Raw genomic sequence first — 22,014 nt, 5'->3', positions numbered from 1 at the left:
TGGCCTCAGCCATGGCTATGATAGCCATCTGGGGAGTGAACCAGCAGATGGAAGATCTCTCTCTCTCCCTCTTTCCCTCTCTCCCTCTCCTCTTTCAAATAAATAAATAAATCTTTAAAACAAAAGCAGAAGGACACACAAAGATTATTTGCAAATACAATGTCATTTTATATAGGGGATCTGAGCATCTTTGAGTTTGCGTATACACAGACGGCAAGTGGGGTCGGTAGAACCAATCTCCCAAAGACACTAAGGGACAATTGTAGATGGCTTTTCATTATCAAAATGTAAGCAGTAAGAGGTTTTGTCTGAGTCCGTCCAGGCTGCTATTACAAAGTACCACAGACGGGATGGCTGACAAACAACAGAATTTTATTTCTCACAGTTCTAGAGGCTGAAGTCCAAGATCAGAGTGGCAGCATGACTGGGTTCTGGTGAGGGTCCTCTTCCAGGTGCAGACAGCTGCCTGCTCACTCTAACTTCACGTGGTAAAAAGACCGTGAGCCAGCTCTCTGGCCTCTGATTACAACAGCTCTAATGCCATCCACGGGGGCACCACCCCGTCACCAAATCACCTCCCCAAGGCCCCACTTCCCAATGCCATCTCATTGGGGGTTAGGATTTCAACCTGTGAACTGGTTGGGAGAAGCGGCTCAAACAATTCATAACAATTATCAAAACAGTCGTCTTTGTATTTGTGGAATTCTGTATTTAAAGGAGGATTACGCTCGTGATTATAAAGTAAACTGAAAGTATGTTATCACAAAACTTAAAAATAAGGAAGGAAGGAGGAGGGAGGGTGGGAAGTTACCATTATGTTCTTAAAACTATATAAATGAAATACATGAAACCAGTTCTCTTTACATAAATAAATGCATATTTTTTAAAATGTAAGTTACTCATGGGATAGTTAACATAATGTGCCCTCAGGAGATTTAAGAAGACCAAAGTACTCCAGCACTTTGCTGTGTTTTCACAGCATTCCCCTGAAACTCAAAGGAATGATGCCAGGGCAGGGTAGAAACCTGGGTTACAGGCTCTGCTGGGATACACATGAGCTGGCCCCGGAGCAGGGGCCTACACACATCCTCATGAACTTTCCTCAGGCAGCTCACGATCACCAACTTCTGTGGCTCTTAGTACTTAAAGTTCTCACCAGAGTCTTAATCATTTTCCCAAAGTCTACCCTCGCCGTTGGATGCTAAGTTCCCTGCCTTTCTTCACCTCAGATCCCCATCCTCCTTTACATATGGAGGATGGAACTAAATTAACAATCAAAAAATGAGGTGGCACACCAGAATACCTCTAGGGTGAGTTTAGATGCTAATGTAGTAAGAGCATTTTTCCCTCTTGAATTCTATAAATGCTTGGATCTAATTAAAACGGTCGTGGATCACCTACTTTCAATAGGGCTTTATGCTTGGTGTACAGAGAGAAAAAGAGGCATCCAAAGGCACATGAGGACTGGGTGTTGTCCTTGCCCCTGAAAGAAACACATCTAGCAGGGGGTGGGAGTCGGGGGAGGTGGTGTGCTGGTGGTAAAATGCATTAAACAACTAGGGCAAAGTAATAGTATCTGGGAACTTCTCTATGTCCCTCCCACAGTGCTGGCAACAGAGAACATAAAAGAAGCATGTGGCCTGAGCCATGCCTACAGAAGTCTCACTGCCTAACTGTGGACTTCAATTATGTAACTGAGGGAAAACCACCCCAACAAATAACAGAGTTCCCCAGCCAAGATGCTAAAGCTAGGCAACCTTTGAGGCCTGGAGTAGAACTCTTGAGACTGGCCTTTGCCCTTGGCCCCTCTTGGTCTCCTCTTTGTAAGCGTCCCACCCCTTAGTAGTACAACTTAGTATCTAGGCACAACCTAGCAGCCAAAGAACTAATTCAGCAGCCTGCCTCAGAGCCAAACAAGAAACAGGAGGGGAACCCAAGACAAGCACATCCTACTTAGCCCAAGACCAGAAGAGGAGCAAGAGACAAGATCTCCAGTTTTCTTGGGAGGAAACCCTTAGCAGCGCTGCCAGTCCTTCTCAGGTGACCAACACCAGCTGTTTACTAAATTCTGAGAGAATGGGGGGAGCTTTCAGGAGCAGGAGAAATGCTCTGACAGGTCAACAAAGCAGAAAATGGCAAGAGATGGGGGTGACACTTTAAAATGAAGGTAGAATGAGATATTGAACATTGTGCAACTCAGCAAAGTAGGCAGACTTTTTTTTATTTTTTTTAAGGATTTATTTAAATAAATAAATTTGAAAGGCAGAGTTATAGAGAGGCAGAGGCAGAGAGAGAGGCGAGAGAGAAAGTCTTCCATTCCCTGGTTCACTCCCCAGATGGCCACAATGGCCAGGGCTGCACCAATCCGAAGCCAGGAGCCAGGTGCTTCTTCTGGGTCTCCCATGTGGGTGCAGGAGTCCAAGGACTTGGGCCATCTTCCACTGCTTTCCCAGGCCATAGCAGAGAGCTGGATCAGAAGAGGAACAGCCGGGACTCAAACCAGTGCCCATAAGGGATGCCGGCACTACAGGTGGCAGCATTACCAGCTATGCCACAGCACCGGCCCCAGACTTTTTTTTAAAAAAGGATTTATATATTTATTTGAAAGTCAGAGTTACAGCGAAAGAGGGAGAAACGAGAGAGAGAAGATATCAATCTTCCATCCACTTGTTCAGTCCCCAAATGGCTATAACAAGGGCTAGACCAGGCCGAAGCCAGGAGTGTCATCTGGGTCTCCCACATGGGTGAGGGGCCCAAGCACATCTGAGCTACTATATATCTTTCCGTCCACTTACTTTTCTTCTCTTGGTGCTCAAATTTTAAAAAATTCAAAACCCATAGTTCTGAAAAGTTGAAAATCGATCACTCACTTTCTCAGAGGCTGCTGTTCACGCCTCTTCATCTCTGAAAGTTCATGGTGATGAAGGATACATGGCAGCAGTCAAGGCCTCCCTTTCAGAAGGGGAAACAAGGAACTAGCGAACCTGGTCTTCTAGCCTATTAGTGTACTGCGTCCATCTCCCTTGGTTCTATGCTCAAATACCTGCATGCAGGCAACTCCTCCTCAGTGTTCATGTAGTGAAGCCCCACTTGTCCACCTGTAAAATCTTTTCCTTCAGTTACACTGAAAAATCTTTCCGATTAAGACCCAAAATTAAAAATCTACCTTAATTCTTATCCAAAGAGGAAAATGAAAATGTATTGTGATAAATCTTTTCACTTCATCAATAGTCCCATAGCCTTTTACATATTTCCTCAAGAAACAGACAAAAACCACAACATCAAACAACCAGTAAATACTTAATTAGCAATAAACAACAGCCAAAGAAGGCAGAACAGCCATACTCTTATACTCTAATAAACTGATAAGCACAAAGAGCCAGGGTCAAGGCTGGTGCTGTCACACGGCATGATAAGCTGCCACCTGCATCGCTGGCATCCTATACAGGGGCCAGTCCAAGTCCCAGCTGCTCCACTGCCAATCTAGCTCCCTGTTAACGCCCTGGAGAGCAGCAGACTGTGGCCTAGTTCCCTGAGCCCCTGCACCCACATGGGAGTCCCCAAAGATGCTCCTGACCTGGCTTCGGCTTGGCCCAGCCCTGGCCTTTGTGGCCATTTGGGGAATGAACTGGCGGATGGAAGACCTCTCTCTCTGTCTCTATCTCACTCTCTAACTCTGCCTTCCAAAATAAACAAATCTTTAAAAGAGAGACAAAGTTAATTCAGTGAGAACCACACATATATATACAAAATTATCAGTACATATTACTAAATAAAGATAACAAACCAGGGGCCAGTATTGTGGCATGATAGGTAAAGCCAGCAGCTGTGATGCCTACATCCCATATGGGCACTGGTTCAAGACCCAGCTGCTCCACTTCCAGTCCAGCACCCTGTTAATGTAACTGGGAAAGCAGCAGAGGATGGCCCAAGTGCTTGGGCCCCTGTACACACATGGGAGACTTGTAAGAAGCTCCTGGCTCCTGGCTTCAGACCAGACCAGCCCTAGCAATTGCAAGCATATTGGGAGTGGACCAGTGGATGGAACATTCTCTCTCTCTCTCTCTCTCTCTGTCTGTCGCTCCCCGTCTTCGTGGAGGAACGACACTGAACCCCGCCCAGGCTTCACATCCGAGTCACGGCACCATTATGTCGCTCCCCCTCTTCGCGGAGGAACGACACAGGACCCTGCGCTGTTCTTTCTGTCTGCTCGGCCCTCCCCGGGTTTGCTGCTGGTTCTTCCCGGGTTGGCTACTATCCCTTCCACCTCCGTGGAAGGGCAGTTCCCCCTGCCACATTCCCCACTTCCGCAGGGGAGCGGCACACCACCGGCCGGCTCTCTGGGGGGCTGCACAGGTGTTCCTTCAGCTAGATGTTCCCCTTAGATGTTCCCGGTGCATGCCGTCTCTCTCCTCCTTTATAGTCCTCCTCTGCCAATCCCAACTCGGCTGCCCACACGCCGAGTACGCTGCTCTCCTCCAATCAGGAGCAAGTCCTACAGTTTATTGGTTGAACTGGAGGCAGCTGTGCAGAAGCTGTTTACTTCTCTCCCAGCGCCATATTGTGGGAGAGCAGATGCATAGAATAAGTCTTAATTCCAGTAACTCAGTCTAGTCCGGATTGCTCCCCACATCTGTCTCTCTCTCTAATTCTGCCTTTCAAATAAATAATCTTTAAAAAAAAAAAAAAAAAAACAGAAAAATTACAAGCACTTAAGTTATTCTTACGTTAAGGAGATAAAAATTAAAAGCTTCATTTTGTTAGAAGAGAACAAAGAAAACAGAGTAAAGGGAAGAATGAGAAGGAAGCGGGAGAGGTAAGTTTTGAGAAACGGAGTACATGCTTGAGCGAGAGGCTGCAGACGATGTTTGAAGCAGAAACACGGATCTGCTCTCAGCTCCACAGTCAGAGAGCAGAACGGCCAGGGGAGGGTCACCATTGCTGGACAACACTGGCAGGTCCACTTCTGCTAGGACAACGTGACGGAGAATCCATGCAGGACAGTCTCCTTAACTAAACTCCAATGGCTTGCCCAAGTAACCCTGCTCATGTCACGTCGCATTTTGTTAAGGACATTTAGACTAAAAAGCCTGTTGGGGGTGGGAAGAGGAGACAGATGTGGTCCCCCGGTTAGTTAAGATCCTGGTTAGGATGCCTATATTCCACATGGGATTGCCTGGGTTCAAGTCCTAGCTCCACTCCTGACTCCAGGTTCCTGTTAATACACACCTTGGGAGGCAGCAATGATAACTCAAGTAACTAGGTTCCTGCCACCCACATGAGAAACCTGACCTGGGTTCCTGGCTCCTAGCTTTGGCCCTAGCTGGGGCCTTCACAGTCTTTGGGAAAGTGAACCAGCAAATGGGAGCTCTCTCTGGCTCTCAAATCAACAACATTTTTAAAGCCCTTTTGGCTACTCCTTGGAAAACTTTGTTTTATTTATTTTTATTTATTTATTTATTTATTTATTTTTGACAGGCAGAGTGGACAGTGAGAGAGACAGACAGAGAGAAAGGTCTTCCTTTGCCGTTGGTTCACCCTTCAATGGCCGGCGCACCGCGCTGATCTGATGGCAGGAGCCAGGTACTTATCCTGGTCTCCCATGGGGTGCAGAGCCCAAGCACTTGGGCCATCCTCCACTGCACTCCCTGGCCACAGCAGAGAGCTGGCCTGTAAGAGAAGCAATCGGGACAGAATCCGGTGCCCCGACCGGGACTAGAACCCGGTGTGCCAGCACCGCAAGGTGGAGGATTAGCCTAGTGAGCCACGGCGCCAGCCGGAAAACTTTGTTTTAAAGAGGTATTTCCTTGCGATGACAAGTATGATTATAGCATTTCGTCCTCATGATAAATCTTACCTTATATGACAGGAAAACAAAGCTGAGAAAATGAATCGGTAGCAGAGTGCCCATGGAATTGCTGTTAACTTCCGATGTGTGCAGATTCACCAGGACACCACGAAGGTCCATGAACATGATTTTCTTTAACTCTATTTTTCATTTTTATTACTATAAAGAGACAAGATTTCATGTGTTTCATAGGTACAAGTCTGAAAAGATAATCATACTTCCCTGCCTCCCTCAATCTTCCTCCTTCATTTCTTTTTTAATTTTTACAAGAACATAATTTCAATACACATTACATGAGCATATTTTTCACATTCACAAATAGAGGCAGGAAAATATCTCTGGGTACTCACTAGTAGAGTTAGGGTACTTGGGTCTTATCAAAGAAAGGTGTGGTTAGAGAAGTCATGAAAATGGCAGGCAGAGGATGGCCAGTCAACAACCTGGAACGTACAGGCTCTGAAATTCCAATGCTCAATAGCTTCACCAGCAAGCAGACATGTAGAGGGCTATGCCAAACATGCACAAGGAGGGAACACAGACATCTGATAAAGCAAGTGTTAGGACTTGTAGCCTAAAACTAAGAAAAATTAAGCCTGAGAGAAATGAACCATTTTGCCCAAAATCATATTTCTACAAACTGACAGAAGCAAGAGGGATATGCTGATCTGTAGGTCAATCAATGCTACAAATAGTCAATAAAAAGGAAAAAGGGCATTCTATGCTGGGAAGACCAAATGGGACCAAGGACCAGTGCGGGTAAAGGAGAAGTTTGTTAATAGAAAGGATAAAACGAAATTCAGAAAGGAAAGATGGAGCCAACCTATGCAGCCCGCCTGCCTTTCACACTCAATGGCACCTTGTCCTGCAGTCAGCTGGGAGCCCCATAATTCTGAAAATAAGACGTAAGAAGGCCGAGACTAGTGGGCCTACACAAAGTAACAGGATTAGTGGACGGAAAAGACGAGAGGCCATGTGCAAAACACCAGAAAGAACAAAAACTTAAAGTAACTGGACTAATATGCAGTGTTGGTATCACCAAGAAAAAACAATGTTTTCTAAGCCAAAGGTTTCTAAATAACATATCATTTAAAGCTTGGCAAACATTGTACAAATGCCAACAACTAAAATGTTCAAAACTAATCTGTTATATTCTTTTCAGTGGAAAGGGGGACAGATTTTGATAGGTAGTTAGAAACACTTCCCCATCTGCCTTTTTCCTTATCCAGGGTGAGCCCTCCAAGCAGGTGTGCTGCTACGGATGGAACACAATGGAGGGCATTATATAAGTCACGGCTCCCCTTCCTGGAAAGATGAAGGCCAGGTGCAATGGCGGGCTTGAAGGAAAGGACCGAGAAGGAAGGCGCCATCCTGTGACTCACAGGAAGGACAGGACTCACTCCACCCAGGGCTTCAGGCCCAGGCCCTCACGACTGCACCCAGAGCCCCTGTTCTACCTCCACCACTCCAGGCCTACGTATCCCCCAGCTTCCTCACAGAGAGTAGCCAGTGTCAAGACAGGCTTCACGGTTGCAGAGATCTGAGCTCTCAGAATCTCACCCTGGACAGAACAGATGTTTTCACCACTGCTATAGGATCTTCACTGACGGGACACACACTAATTCCTGATTCTACGAGAATTTTGACTTTTGTAATAAAAAAATCTACATATGCTCAAATTTGAGTTACTTTATCTTTAGTTTACACTGTATGATTAGCGTTCTTGAATTTAAAATGGAAGATCTTAATCTTCCAGCAACATATGGTTAACTATATACAATTTTCCTGTTCAGAAGTAACATGAATATATGTTAAAATTAACTGGATGTAATTCTGCATTTTCCCTCCTCAGTTTTAAAAACCTTCAGTAGAGAGAACAGGGATCTTGTGACTCAGAAGAGAAACTGGAGTAAATGATTCCTCTCTATTCATCTCAGCAATCAACAGCTAGGAGACAAAGCTGACCTTCCCCAACCCTCAGTAACAAACCACAGCCAGCCCAACCAGCAGTTGACAAAGCCCTGCTGAACTCCTAACACAAACTGCACCCCTCTAAGAAAATACTGATCCTCTGTATGTGGTGCCACCTTCATCCAGCTGCTGGAGGAGCAGTGTTAGAGCTGTACATGAACTCAGTGAAATGATGGGCTGTCTGTGCTGCCAAGGATCACCCCACTCACAGCTGCGCAGGTCCAAATGGAGCTGGGACCATCATTCTTACCCTGTCATAAAAGCATAAATAAAGATGGAGTCTTCCAAAATATCAGAATGCATTCCCTTGTAAAGTCACACTCAAGTCACTGGTAAAAATGAGACTAGCATTCCAAGATAGGGGGTTTTATGGGACGTGAACAAAATACACAATAAAAAATTTTTAAGTCAATTTTGTAAGGCAGTAATCCCCAAAATAGCAACATTTATACAGATTTAAAGTAGTAAGCCAAGTTATTTTCCTTTATCAGAACCAAAACCTTACAAACCCAGCTGTTGAACACCACTTGTCAAAGATGTCAAAATGTCTTTCAACATTCAGACAGTCACCTAGCCATTATTCCTGGGATGCATGGGGTGGCTGAAAGAATCACATTTGACAGATGAAAAAAAAAAAAAAAAAAGATTATCTGTGTGGAAAACACAGCTTTCTACTCCAAATCATCTAACCCAGCAATTTCCTACCCTTCTGCACTCGGATACAGCCAAACTTCAATAAAAGAACAGACTCCTACTTTTTGACAATTGGTACAAAATATGCAGACTTTATGAATAATCTTCCAATTTTTTATCATACACATAACCCAAAAATGCTGTTTATATGGATTTCAGAGGTTAAGAATTCAGGGTCCTTGGACTACAGCAAGGTCCTGTGTTCCATCGATCCACTCACAATCTCTCCCTCTAGGGAAACTGACAAGACCACAGCCCTCTTTGAAACAAGCAGCCCTAGGTCACAGCGTGTAGAAAAGGAGAGAGCACCAGCACCTCTAAGGCTACCTGGTTGAAGAGCTCCGATCAGCAAGGATGATGGTTACTACAGAGCCAATCATGCCTTTTCTCTTCTTTTGGAGTGTGGTCTATACACAGATCACCAGTAGACACAACAAGGAGAAGCAAGAACACACAGATCCAAGGGTAGAAGCCAAAATGGGAATGCTGAGCAATGTGAGGGGTGAGAATTAAACCTGCACTGACCAAGCACTGTCACCACAGGACACCCCTGCAGCTGCAACAGCGCAGGAAGTCTTCCCGCTCGCAGGGCACGCCCTGCATCCGAAGGGTCTGGCCAGACTACTCTCATCCTAAAAGGCCTCTGGAGTTCTTCACAGACCTACCACATGACTGACATTCTGTTTCCTTTGTTTTCTTGTTCACTCTTACTTAAACCTTCAATTTTATAATATACCTTGAGTTTCCACTCTTGCAATCAAAATAGTTTACATACACTCAACTCAAGATGTCTGTGTGGCTGGCACTGTGGATTAGCAGGTAAAGCAGCCATCTGTGACACCAGTATCCCCATATGGGCACCAGTTTGAGTCCCATCTGCTTGGCTTCCAAACCAGCTCCTTCCTAATGCGCTTGGGAAAGCAGCAGGGGATGGCCCAAGTGCTTGGGCCTCTGTACCCACACAGGAAACCAAGAGGGAGCTACTAGCTCCTGGCTTTGGCCTGACTCAGCCCTGGCCATTGTGGCCATTTGGGGAGTGTGTCAGCAGATGGAAGACCTCTGTCTCTCCTTCCTCTAACTCTGCCTTTCAAATAAATAATCAAAAAAAAAAAAAAAAAAAACTTTTTAAAAAACATGTCTGGGTGCCGGTGCTGTGGCATAGTGGGTAGGTAAAGCCGCCGCCTGCAGTGCCGGCATCCCATAAGGGTGCCAGTTCGTGTCCCAGCTGTTCCACTTCTGATCCAGCTCTCTGCAGAGACCTGGGATAGCAGTAGAAGATGGCCCAAGCCGTTGGGCCCCTGCACCCACGTGGGAGACATGGAAGAAACTCTTGGCTCCTGGCTTCAGATCAGTGTAGCTCTGGCCATTGCAGCCAACTAAGGAGGGAACCAGTGGATGAAAGATCTCCCTCTCCCTCTCCCTCCCTCCCTCTCCCTCTCCCTCTCCCTCTCCCTCTCCCTCTCCCTCTCCCTCTCCCTCTCCCTCTCCCTCTCCCTCTCTGCTTCTCCTTCTCTCTGTGTAACTTACACTTTAAAATAAATAAATAAATAAATAAATACACCTAAAAGTGCTTTGTAACTAAACAATCTAGTTATCCAACTTTTCTTTCTCTATGTTTGTAAATTTAGGGGCTACTTTGCCAATATTTACAAACATAAAGAAAGAAAAGTTGGCAAAGCCTACTTCCTTTGAATCAAGTTTAAACAAATCTTGTTGCATTATTTTCTCTCAGATTACTGCTACAAGTAGACCACAATCTACTTTCAAGCAGATGTAGAAATATTAGCCACAGTGGATCAGGAATCTTGACAATCTTAGTAATCTCTCTACTCTCTGTGGCAGATAGACCCTGTAACTTCTAGAGTGACAGCAAGCCACTGAGTACAAGTCTTAAAGTAGCAGAACCTGGGGCCAGTGCTGTGGTGCAGCGGGGTTAACGCCCTGGCCTGAAGTGCCGGCATTCCCATATGGGAGCTGGTTCGAGACCCGGCTGCTCCTCTTCCTATCCAGCTCTCTGTTGTGGCCTGGGAAAGCAGAAGATGGCCCAAGTGCTTGAGTCCCTGCATCCACGTGAGAGACCCAGAAGATGCTCCTGGCTTCTGGCTTCGGATCGGCGCAGTTCTGGCCCTCATGGCCAATTGGCACCTCTTTCAGTAACTCTTTCAAATAAATAAATAAGCCTTAAAAAAAAAAAGTAGCAGAACCTGACTTTTCTGGTCCCAGTAAGATAATATTGGCTCCCAACATCCCATAGTGAACAGGAAAGTTCAACATAACAAGGAATCATTCTACCAATATGCTCATAGCATCTCTTTTGTGAAAATCAGGATATTCAACATTCAAGACAACAAAAGTGGGTAAGAAAGGCAAACTGAAGAAGGCACACAGAAAACATACAGCTAACATCACACTTAACAGTGAGAAACTAGAAGCTTTTCCACTAAGATCAAGAACAGCGCAAGAATGTTCCCTCACCACTGCTCTTCAATGTTGTACCAGAGGTCCTAGCCATTGCAAGGAAAGAAAAGGTACACAGATCAGAAAGTAAAAAATAAAATAATCTGAAAAAACTGTCATAAAAACTCTTGTAACTAATAAGATATTATAATAAAATTGCAGGATACAAGACTAATATACACAGAAAAATCAATAGCCTTTGTGGACCAGTGCTGTAGTGTAGTAGGTTAAGCTTCCGCCTATGGCGCCAGCATCCTATGTGGGCACCAGTTCAAGTCCTGGCTGCTCCACTTCTGATCCAACTCCCTACTAACAGCCTGGGAAAGCAGTGGAAGATGGCCTAAGTGCTTGGGTCCCAGCACCCATGTGGGAGACCCAGAAGACACACTTGGCTCCTGGCTTCAGATCAGCCCAGATCTGGCAGCTGTGGCCATTTGGAGAATGAACCAGTGGATGGAAGATCTCTGTGTCTCTCCAACTCTGTCTGTAACTCTGTCTCACAAATGAATAAATAAATAAATAGCCTTGTACACAAAAAAAGTCCATGAAAGGACTTCAAAGATGATCCCATTCACAATCGCTATAAAAATGTAAATACCTTCGGAAAATTTAACCAAGTATGTGAAAGACCTCTACACTGAAAACTAAAAAACATTAAGGAAAGAAATAGACACAAAAAATGAAAAAATCTCCCCTAATCACAGATTGGAAGAACTAATATCATCAAAATAGCCAAAACAATTTATAGATTGAATGAGATCCCAAAGAAAATAAAGATATTCTCAGATCTGGAATAAATGACCCTAAAATTCATATGGAATCACAAAATACTCTTAATAGCTAAAGCATTAAAATAAAACTGGAGGCACCACAATACCAGATTTCAAGGCATGTTAGAGGGAAGTTATTAAAAAAAAAAAAAAAGAAAAAAAAAGAAAAAAAAAACTGGTACTGGCAGAAGAATAGACATGTGGACCAATGAAACAGAATAGAAAATGCAGAAATCAACCCATGCACATACAAACAACTAACCTTTCACAAATGAGCCAAAATCACTCCCTGGAAAAAGAACAGTCTCTTCAACAAACCGTGCTGGGCAAATTGGATCTCTAACACTCAGAAGTGTGAAATAAGACCCATGCCTTACAACCAATACAAAAATCAACTCACGGTGGATCAGGAATCTAAACCTAAGATCTGAAACCATCAAATTACTGGAGGAATCATTGCAAGACACTGACAAAGACAGAGACTTCCTGGATAAGACCCCAGAATCACAGGCAATTAAGGTAAAAAGAGACAAGTAGGGGTTATACCAAGCTAAGCAGTTTCTGCACAGGAAAGGAAACACTAAACAAAATAAAGAGGCAACTGACAGAATGGGAGGAAATATCTGCAAATTATACACCTATTAAAGGATTAATGTTCACGGTATATAAGGAGCTCATGAAACTCAACAACAAAACAAGCAATCCAGTTAAGAAATGGACTAAGTATATGAACAGGCATTTTTCAAAGCATGAATACAAATGGCCAACAGACACATGAAAAGATGTTCAGGATCACTAGCTATAAGGGAAACGCACCTAAAAACCACAATGAGTGGAGAGAGAAGGGTGGAGTGAAGCGGAATGGGCCACAGCATGCGTGAGAAAGACAGCTGAGGTCATTTGCACAAGGAACAACATTGACATGCCATGCTGCGCTGTTTTTACATTTTTGCAAGTTCTCGCCCTGGTGCTGGGTTCCATGAGAGCTGACACACTTTGTTCACATCTAGACCACGTTTGTAGTCTGAGTTGTCAGGAGAGGGGCTACGGGGTGATGGTTTGGATTAACTTTTACTCTTAGTGCAGCTGGGTCTAAGCAAATGTTTTGAAGCTCATCAGAAATTCAGTGTACTTCTAAAAGTGTAGGGTTAGGGTTAGGAAAACCAGTACAGGTGTAGGAAGGCAGGAAGGAGACCCACACAGCTGGCACTGGGAGGTGGTCTGGTGGCTGACTGTGCCCAGAGCAAGGGCAGGTCTAAGCTGTAACTGGTGGCTGGTTACTCTGTACCTATGTATGTGTTCATTGGGATGACTGTCCCATATTTTGTACATAAGAATAAGAATTTCTATGAATTACCATAACTAAAAGTAAATATTCTAAATGAAGTCCCACTTCTAAGTCACGTGGCTTCTGTCTGGGGAACCTGCCCTGGAGAAGATGGCTTACAACGGAGCCAGGAGGCCGTGGGGCCATGGGGAAGGCCAGCTGGAAGTGTCCCCTATGGGTCCTGGGGCCTCTGACCCTCGGCACAGGGTTTTCTTCTTTCATTGATGGCAGTAGAAAATACCTCATTTTACATAACATACTACTTTGTCTTCTTTCTTTAAAGATACCTTTCATTCAAGACTCTCTCATGAGGTATCTGGCTAGGAGCTAGGGAGGCTAAAATTCTCGGGCCCTGGCTCTTCAGTGCAGTGAACTGTATGACCTCTCACTGCTTCAGTTTCCCTGTGCTGTCAAGCAGGAGCAAAACCTACCTCACAGGGCTGTCGTGGGGATTCACTAGAGATGATCTGTAAAGCATTTAAGGTTCTCGAAGAAGGCGCTATATAAATACAAAATAATATCTATTAAAGCTGGTTTACCTGTGGATAACAAAAAAACCACAATGAGGTTTCACCTTACCCCAGTTATAACGGTACCATCTAAAAATCAAAAAAAGACAAATGATAATGAGGATGCGTGAGAAAATGTACCTTAACACGCTGATGGTGGGAGAGGAGAGCAGTGCAAGCATTATGGAAGAGAGGATGGAGGTACCTCAGAAATCTGAAAACAGACCTACCGTACAACCCAGCCATCCCACGCCTGGGAATTTACCAGAGGGAAATGAAATCAGCACAGGATAGAGTTATCTGTACCCATGTCTATTTCAGCTCAACTCATAAGAGCTAAGATATGGAATCAACCCAGATGTCCATCAACTGAAGAAAGGTTAAAGAAACTGTGAAACAGAGACACGATGGACTACTACTCAGCCATAAAAAAGAATGAAATCCTGTTTTTTGCAGTAAAATGTATGCAACTAGAGATGATCATGCTTAGTGAAATAAGCCAGTCCTCAAAAGACAAATATCATGTTTATGTTTTCCCTGATTTGTAGTAACTCAGATACAATAGAGTACCAAAAAAATGTAATGGATATGAGCAAAATTGACATTTTGAGATTTGATTATTGTTTATAGCTCTTGTCTATATGCTTGAAGAACAACAGTTTTTCTAATTACTACCTGTCAAATTCTTCATTCAGTGGAGGGTTAAGCTGATTATAAAGTAAGTTGAAAGCATATCATTGTAAGAATTAAAATCAAAAAGGAAGGCAGAGGTAGGGAGGGTTGGGTGGAAGTATCATTATGCTGTTAAAACTGTATATACAAGGGCTAGCGCTGTGTGGTGTAGCAGGTAAAGCCACCACCTGCAGTGCCAGAATCTCATATGGGCCGCTGCACTTCCGATCCAGCATTCTGCTATGGCCTGGGAAAGCAGTAGATGATGGCCCAAGTCCTTGGGCCCCTTCATCCATGTGGGAGACCCAGAAGAAGCTCCTGGTTCCTGGCTTCGGGTCAGTGCAGCTCTGGCCGTCACGGCCATCTGGAGAGTAAACCAGCGGATGGAAGACTTTTCTCTCTCTGCTTCTCCGTAACTCTGCCTTTCAAATAAATAAATAAAATCTTTAAAAAAAGAAACTATAATATGAAAATTTCCCCTTTAAATTTTAATTGAAAAATCAATTGCTTTCCTATATACCAGCAATGAACAAGTAAATGTGAAATGAAACATGCAATACCATTCATATCAGCACCCCAAAATACCAAATACTAAAAGATAAATCTAATAAAATATGTACAAAGTCTATTTGAGGAGAACTACAATGCTCTGAAGAAAAAAAAAAATCAAAGAATAACTAAATAATGAGATATTCTACACCCAGGGAGATTTGCTAGTATCAAGATGTCAGCTCGGCCGGCACCGTGGCTCACTAGGCTAATCCTCCTCCTGCGGCACCAGCACCCGGGTTCTAGTCCCGGTTGGGGCGCCGGATTCTGTCCCGGTTGCTCCTCTTCCAGTCCAGCTCTCTGCTGTGGCCCAGGAGTGCAGTGAAGAAGGCCCAAGTGCTTGGGCTCTGCACCCGCATGGGAGACCAAGAGAAAGCACCTGGCTCTTGGCTTTGGATCAGTGCGGCGCGCCAGCCGTAGCGGCCATTTGGGGGGTGAATCAATGGAAGGAAGACCTTTCTCTGTCTCTCTAACTCTGCCTTTCAAAAAAAAAAAAAAAAAAAAAAAAGATGTCAGCTCTTCTCACCTTGGTCTACCAAAGTCCCAACAAGGTAGTTTGTGACTATCAACAAATTGATTATAACGTTTATATGAAGAGGCAAAAGACAAGAATTGCCACAAAATACTGAGGAACCAAGCATAAAGACTGACACTATTTGACCTCCAGATTTACTATAAAGACACAGCAGTCGAGACACAGTGGTACTGGTAAAAGAACAAACAGAACAGACTACAGAGTCCAGAAACAGACGCACTAAACATAACCAATTGGTCTTTGACAAAGGTCTTAGATAAAGGCAATATAATGAAGGAGAGATATGTTTGTTATAGTGTGCTGGAACAACTGGAGATCCACAATAGAAAAAAAATTAATCTAGACAGACTTTATACTCTTCAAAATAATGATCAAAGGCCTACATGTAAAACACAAACTATGAAACTCTCAAAAGATAAAATAGGACAAAACATCATTCAAAGGGCAGATATTGAAGACAAACCCTTTCCATATTCCCAAGGAAAGGAAGAAAGAGAAATGCAAAGTTTCTAGAATTAAAACAGATTTTCTTCAAACATTCTCTGGCCTTTATTTTGTTGTCTGCAAAAACTGGATCAGCAGTCACATGGGAGAATATTTTTCTCTGAGGATTACTTCTTTATGTCCTTTGGTCCAAACACAAGTGAGTGACTTCAGCATGAAAAGCTCACCCCGTCAAACACCGCATCCTTGACTGCAGTGACAGTCCTCTTGCTGCCTCATCCATTCTCCCCTTTGTTGAATTTCCAAAGGAAAGCCTTCATCCACAGTACACTGTGGCAGCGAATCAGAACATGCTGCCTTAGAATACTCAGAATTAAGTACTCCTCATAGTTTTCCACACTAACTAACCCTTCACCCTTCTTCAAACTCCCTCTGTTCCCAACAACAGATGCTGGCGAGGATGTGGGGAAAAAGGGACACTAACCCACTGTTGGTGGGAATGCAAGCTGGTCAAGCCACTATGGAAGTCAGTCTGGAGATTCCTCAGAAACCTGAAGATAACCCTACCGTTCGACCCAGCCATCCCACTCCTTGGAATTTACCCAAAGGAATTTAAATTGGCAAACAAAAAAGCGGTCTGCACCCTAATGTTTATTGCAGCTCAATTCACAATAGCTAAGACCTGGAACCAACCTAAATGCCCATCAACGATAGACTGGATAAAGAAATTATGGGATATGTACTCTTTAGAATACTATACCGCAGTAAGAAACAACGAAATCCAGTCATTTGCAACAGAATGGAGGAATCTGGAACACATCATGCTGAGTGAAATAAGCCAGTCCCAAAGGGACAAATACCATATGTTCTCCCTGATCGGTGACGACTGACTGAACACCAAGAGGGAAACCTGTTGGAGTGAGGTGGACACTATGGGAAATGGTGGCTTGATCAGCATAGCCCTGACTGTTAATGAACAACTTAATACATTATCCCTCTTAGTAGTTTTTTTTATCTGTTCTACTTAATATGACTGGTTTAGATCTGTAATTGATGCACAGTTATTCTTAAGTGTTGAAAATTAACTGAAATGTGATCCCTGTTGAACATGGTGGTGGGAATGGGAGAGGGAAGAGATGTATAATTTGGGACATGCTCAGGCTGACTTGCCCCAAGTGGTGGAGTTGGAAGCATACCAGGGGATTCCAATTCAATCCCATCGAGGTGGCATGTACCAATGCCATCTCACTGTTCCAGGTGATCAGTTTCAGTTCACAGTTGGTCATGGTGAAGGGACTGGGAGTCAAAGGGAACACATAGACAAGTCTAGTACCTGCTAACGCTAACCGATGGAGTAAATAAAGGGGAGAGTGATCCAACATGGGAAGTGAGATACTCAGCAGACTCATAGAATGGCAGATGTCCTAAATAGCACTCTGGCCTCAGAATCAGCCCTAAAGGCATTCGGAGCTGGCTGAAAAGCTCATGAGAGTATTTCAGGCATGGAAAGCCAAGACACTCTGGCAAAAGATCTCTGCGAGTGAGATCCCAGTGGAAAGAACAGGTCATCAAAGAAGGAGGTACCTTTCTCTGAAGGGAGGAGAGAACCTCCACTTTGACTATGACCTTGTCTAAACAAGATAAGAGTCGGAGAACTCAGAGGGCTTCCATAGCCTTGGAAACTCATGACTGGAGCATAGGGAGATTGCTGATGCCATAGACAGGAGTGTCAATTGGTAAAGTCAACAACAGGAGTCACTGTGCGCTTACTCCTCATGTGGGATCTCTGTCCTTAATGTGCTGTACATTGAGATTTAATGCTATAACGAGTACTCAAACAATATATTTCACTTTGTGTTTCTATGGGGGTGCAAACTGTTGAAATCCTTACTTAATGCATACTAAACTGATCCTCTGTAAAAAAAAAAAAAAAGAAAAGAAAAAAAAAAAAGAAATTATCAATTCCCAACTTGACTCTCACTGGGATTAAACATGACAATAGGTCTTCTCTGATTTCATCATCATTTAAAAAAATCATCTATTATTTTTCACTTTGTGTTTCTGTGTGGGAGCAAACTGTTGAAATCCATACTTAATGTATACTGAGCTGATCTTCTGTATATTAAGATAATCGAAAATGAATCATGATGTGAATGGAAGGGGAGAGGGAGTGGGAAAGGGGAGGGTTGTGGGTGGGAGGGACGGTATGGGGGGGAAGCCATTGTAATCCATAAGTCGTACTTTGGAAAATTATATGCATTAAATAAAAGTTTAAAAAAAAAAAAAAAAAAAAAAAAAACTCCCTCTGTTCCTCAGTTACCACCATCACAGGGATGAAGAGTGATGCTTGTGTCTTGGAAATCTGGGGAGACGAGCATTGTTTCTTACCACTCACACAGCACCCAAGTAATCGGAGTACTATGTACATCACTTCCTTGGGCTAATGTGTGCCTATTTTACAAGGAGGGACGCAACTGGAAACCAGCATACTTAGTGAAACAAGCCAGGCCCAAAAAGACAAATACTATATGTTCTCCCTGATCTGTGGTAACTAACAGAGCACCTGAAAGGTAATCTATAGAAGTGAAACTGACACTTTCAGATGCAATGATTCTGAACAGCTCTCGTCTCGACTGTTGAGGAATGGTGTTTCATTTTGTTTTTCTTCATGCTACTTGTTGAACTCTTTACTTAATTTAGGGTTAATCTTACGAGTATAAAGTTAACCGAAAATAGACGTTTGTAAAAAATAATAGAAATAGGAGAGGGAGGAGGAAGAAGGGTGGGAGTGTGGGCAGGAGGGAGGGTAGTGTATGAAGAATCACTACATTCCTAAATTTGTATTTATGAAATGCATGAACTTAAATAAAAGATTTTTAGGCTAAAAATTAAAAAGCAAAATTAAGTTAAATGATTAAAACATAGCCCTAGAGAAACTCAAACCAAGACAAAGTCACTGTGCTCCTTCAGTGCTGGTCGTCAAGCAGAGGAAGTTTTGCTCCCCAGGGATCTTCAGCAATGCCTACAGGCATTTTTATTATCAAAGTTGTGGGGACAGCTACTGGCAGTCAGGAAGCAGGGGAAAGGGCACTGCCAAACACCCTGCAAACCACAAGCCATTTCACACAGGAACTGTCTGACCCAAAACGCCCACACTGCCCAGGCAGAGAAATCCTGGTCCACTGGCAGCTCTAGCATTTTATTTATTTGAGAGATAGAGTTACAGACAGTGAGAGAGACAGACAGAAAGGTCTTCAATATGCTTGTTCACTCCTCAACAGCTGGCAACAACTCCTCAACAACTGCAGCAACAGCCGGAGCCGCACTGATCCGAAGACAGGAGCCAGGTGCTTATTCCTGGTCTCCCACACGGGTGCAGTGGCCCAAGGACTTGGGCCATCCTCCACTGCCTTCCCAGGCCACAGCAGAGAGCTGGACTGGAAGAGGAGCAGCCGGGACTGGAAGAGGAGCAGCCGGGACTAGAACCGGTGCCCACATGGGATGCCGGCACTGCAGGTGGAGGATTAACCTACTGTGCCACTGCACTGGCCCCTCTAACATCTTCTTAGAACTTTCTTAGAATGGCTCCCTCTACATATGATCATTGTACAATACTTACACAGAAACAAGCCAGTCAAGATCTATTTCTGGCAAGCTTAAAAAAAAAAAAAAACACAACTTTATTTATTTTCATTTTTATTTGAAAGAAAGAGTGAGAGAGATATGTAGAATGAAAGATCCTCCATCAGCTAGTCCACTCCCCAAATGCCCATAATAGCCAGGGCTGGGCCAAGCCAACTCTGGGACTCCCAAATAGGTGACGAGGACTCACGTCCTTCAGATCAAAGCAGAGAAAGAAACCAAACTCAGGCCTTCTGATCTGGGATGTGAGCATTCCAAGTGGCATATTAACCACCGAGTCAAGTTCCTGTCCCCAGGCTACACTTTTTAGTTAAGATAAAGAATATGAAGGAGGCAAGGAGGAAAATGAGGCAATCTGGCAAAGTTCAGCTCCTTTCTTGTAAAAAATCTAGCCAAGGCTGGCTGCTTTCACTGGCAACCTCCACGCCAAGGCATGGTCTCTGCATCTAAGTGCTCACCTGGACTCTTCTCTTGGCAAGTCTGATAGCTGCCCTCTCCCTGCTTTGCTGACCTCCAAGCACATGGATCCCTCCAAAGCAATAATGATGTACACTTGTGGGAATCTCCAGAGACCAACAGCCCTTAGTTGTCCATCTTATTCAGTAAATTGCATTCATATGGAACCACATAAGGCAGCTTAAGACATCAGCCCATCCGGGGGTCCTGTCTGAGCTTGGGTAATGCATTAGCCAGCAAGGACTCCATAGTATTGAATTGAGCACTTGAGGCAACCTATCATCAGGTCTTTCAGCTAAGTGCTATTTTTCTTTAGCCTCCTTTCCTTCCTCCTCAGTCATTTCTTAGCTCTGCTCAGATTTATAATAATCATAACTGTCCCTTCAAGGAGCCTTCAGTCCAAGATTTAGAAGTTAGAGATCTCAAAGAAGATGCAATGAATTTTCAACCCCTCCATCACGGACCTCTACCTGGACACTGAGAAGGGCACACCAAACAATGAATTACTTCTCATGATCTCAAAAATCTTCAGCATAAATAAAAATCTGAAGCCAATTTTGTTTATGATGTCCCCAATGTCCACACATATTGGGCTCAAGTAGATGAGGAGTGTGTGGACATGTGGCTTTAACAGACGCTGGATAAAATAAAATGAACAGGCAGAACCATGTGCATACTAGTGCTATTATGCTTGGGTGAAACTGGGAATCGTAAATCTCTGGCAAACTACTTCCTTGAAGAAAAAAAAAAAATGAAGGAAAAGTTAAGCAAAGTCATCTATGAAGAAGAAAGACAGTGAGCAAGCGAAATATAAGGCAGGAGAGCTAACAATACGATATGGCTGCGAGTAAAAGGCAACATCCCCTCTCTAGTGGACTCAGGAAAGCCCAACAAACCTCCCATGAGATCACATCCCTCTCCATAAATCACAAACCCATTAAAACTCCTGTGTTCAATATTCCCATACAGAGACTCTATCCCACCTTTCTCCTCGGAACTGCTGGCTGTCAGCGTGTCTCTACGTGAAGCTTTAGAAGCCTCTCACAGAAATGGCATCCTACTGCACTGATTCCAGAGGCTGGTGAGCCAAGAACCTCTACACAGTAGCAAAGCCAGAGAAACAGCAGGAGAGAACGCCTTTGCCTTACCCTGAAGAAGAGGGAGTAGAAGCCTTCAGACACATACACATCCTCATGACCCACAGGCGCTGCTACTTTTCACTATTCACGCGCTTCTGCATGTTGGACCACAACCAATGGATCACCAACTGCCAAAGACAAAAATGAACGAATGCATTAAATTAAGATTCACAACTTCAAGTCCTGAGACACTGCTCAAGTGAAGCTGATAGAGGAGGGTAAGTGCTTAATTCACAGATCCAAACGGGATGAGTGCAACGGCCAAAGTTTATTAAAAGTTTGTTTTTCGTTCCTGTTTGAATACTGAGGAAGTACGCAGGTCAGTCAGGAGGGTGGTCCTAATGTAGCAATTAAGACACTCAGTTTGATGAAAGTTCTGCCATCTTTACAACATAATTTCCAGGACAGGTATGTGGCACAGTGGTTAAGACACCACCTGGGGGACCAGCATTGCAGTGTAATGGGTAAAGCCACCACCGGCATCTCATATGGGTGCTGGTTTGTGTTCTAGCTGATCCACTTCTGATCCAGTTCCCTGCTAAGGTAGAAGATGGCCCAAGTGTTAGGGCCCCTGCCATCTACATGGGAGACCCAATGAAGCTTCTGGCTCCTGGCTTCAGTCTGGTCCAGCACTGGCTATTATAGCCATCCAGGGAGAGAACCAGCAAATGGAAGATCACTCCCTCTCTCTCTGTTTCCGCCTCCTTCTCTGTAACTCTGGCTTTCAAATAAACAATCTGAGGGGGAAAAAAAAAAGGCACCACTTTGGGATACCCCTATCCCAGGAGAGAGAGTGGATTCTAATCTCAGCTCTACTTTCAATCCAGATCCTGTTAATGTGCACCTTGGGGGGCAGCTGGTAATGGCTCAAGTACTTACGTCCCTGCCTGCCACCCATTTGGGAAACCCAGGTTCAGTTCTGAGCTCCTGCTTCAGCCTGACCCAGCACAAGCTGTTCTGGGCATTTGGGCAATGAACAGCGAAAGGAAGATCTCTCTTTGCTTG

General features: G+C 44.1%; 1 protein-coding gene across 13 annotated transcripts in view; it reads right to left on the bottom strand.

The window, feature by feature from the left end:
• Positions 1-22,014, bottom strand: part of TMEM108 (transmembrane protein 108) — a 352,039-nt gene that overhangs the window by 317,325 nt on the left and 12,700 nt on the right. For 7 of the 13 annotated variants that reach the window (XR_016232963.1, XR_016232968.1, XR_016232966.1 and 4 more), the window contains exon 2: positions 21,019-21,137. The exons of 1 other annotated variant lie outside the window; for it this stretch is intronic. The gene's annotated coding sequence lies outside the window, so the exon portion shown is untranslated. Of the gene's footprint in view, positions 1-2,214; positions 2,468-5,857; positions 6,008-14,103; positions 14,667-21,018; positions 21,138-22,014 lie in introns of those variants that run through there. 5 more of the 13 variants (XR_016232962.1, XR_016232964.1, XR_016232965.1 and 2 more) reach the window with 4 other exon arrangements.

Source organism: Oryctolagus cuniculus, chromosome 4 (assembly GCF_051225735.1).
Source record: "Oryctolagus cuniculus isolate XC-2025 breed Fujian yellow rabbit chromosome 4, ASM5122573v1, whole genome shotgun sequence".
Classification (NCBI taxonomy): Eukaryota; Metazoa; Chordata; class Mammalia; order Lagomorpha; family Leporidae; genus Oryctolagus; species Oryctolagus cuniculus.
Note: the sequence above shows the minus strand (reverse complement) of the source record. Positions and strands in the feature narration are given on the sequence as shown.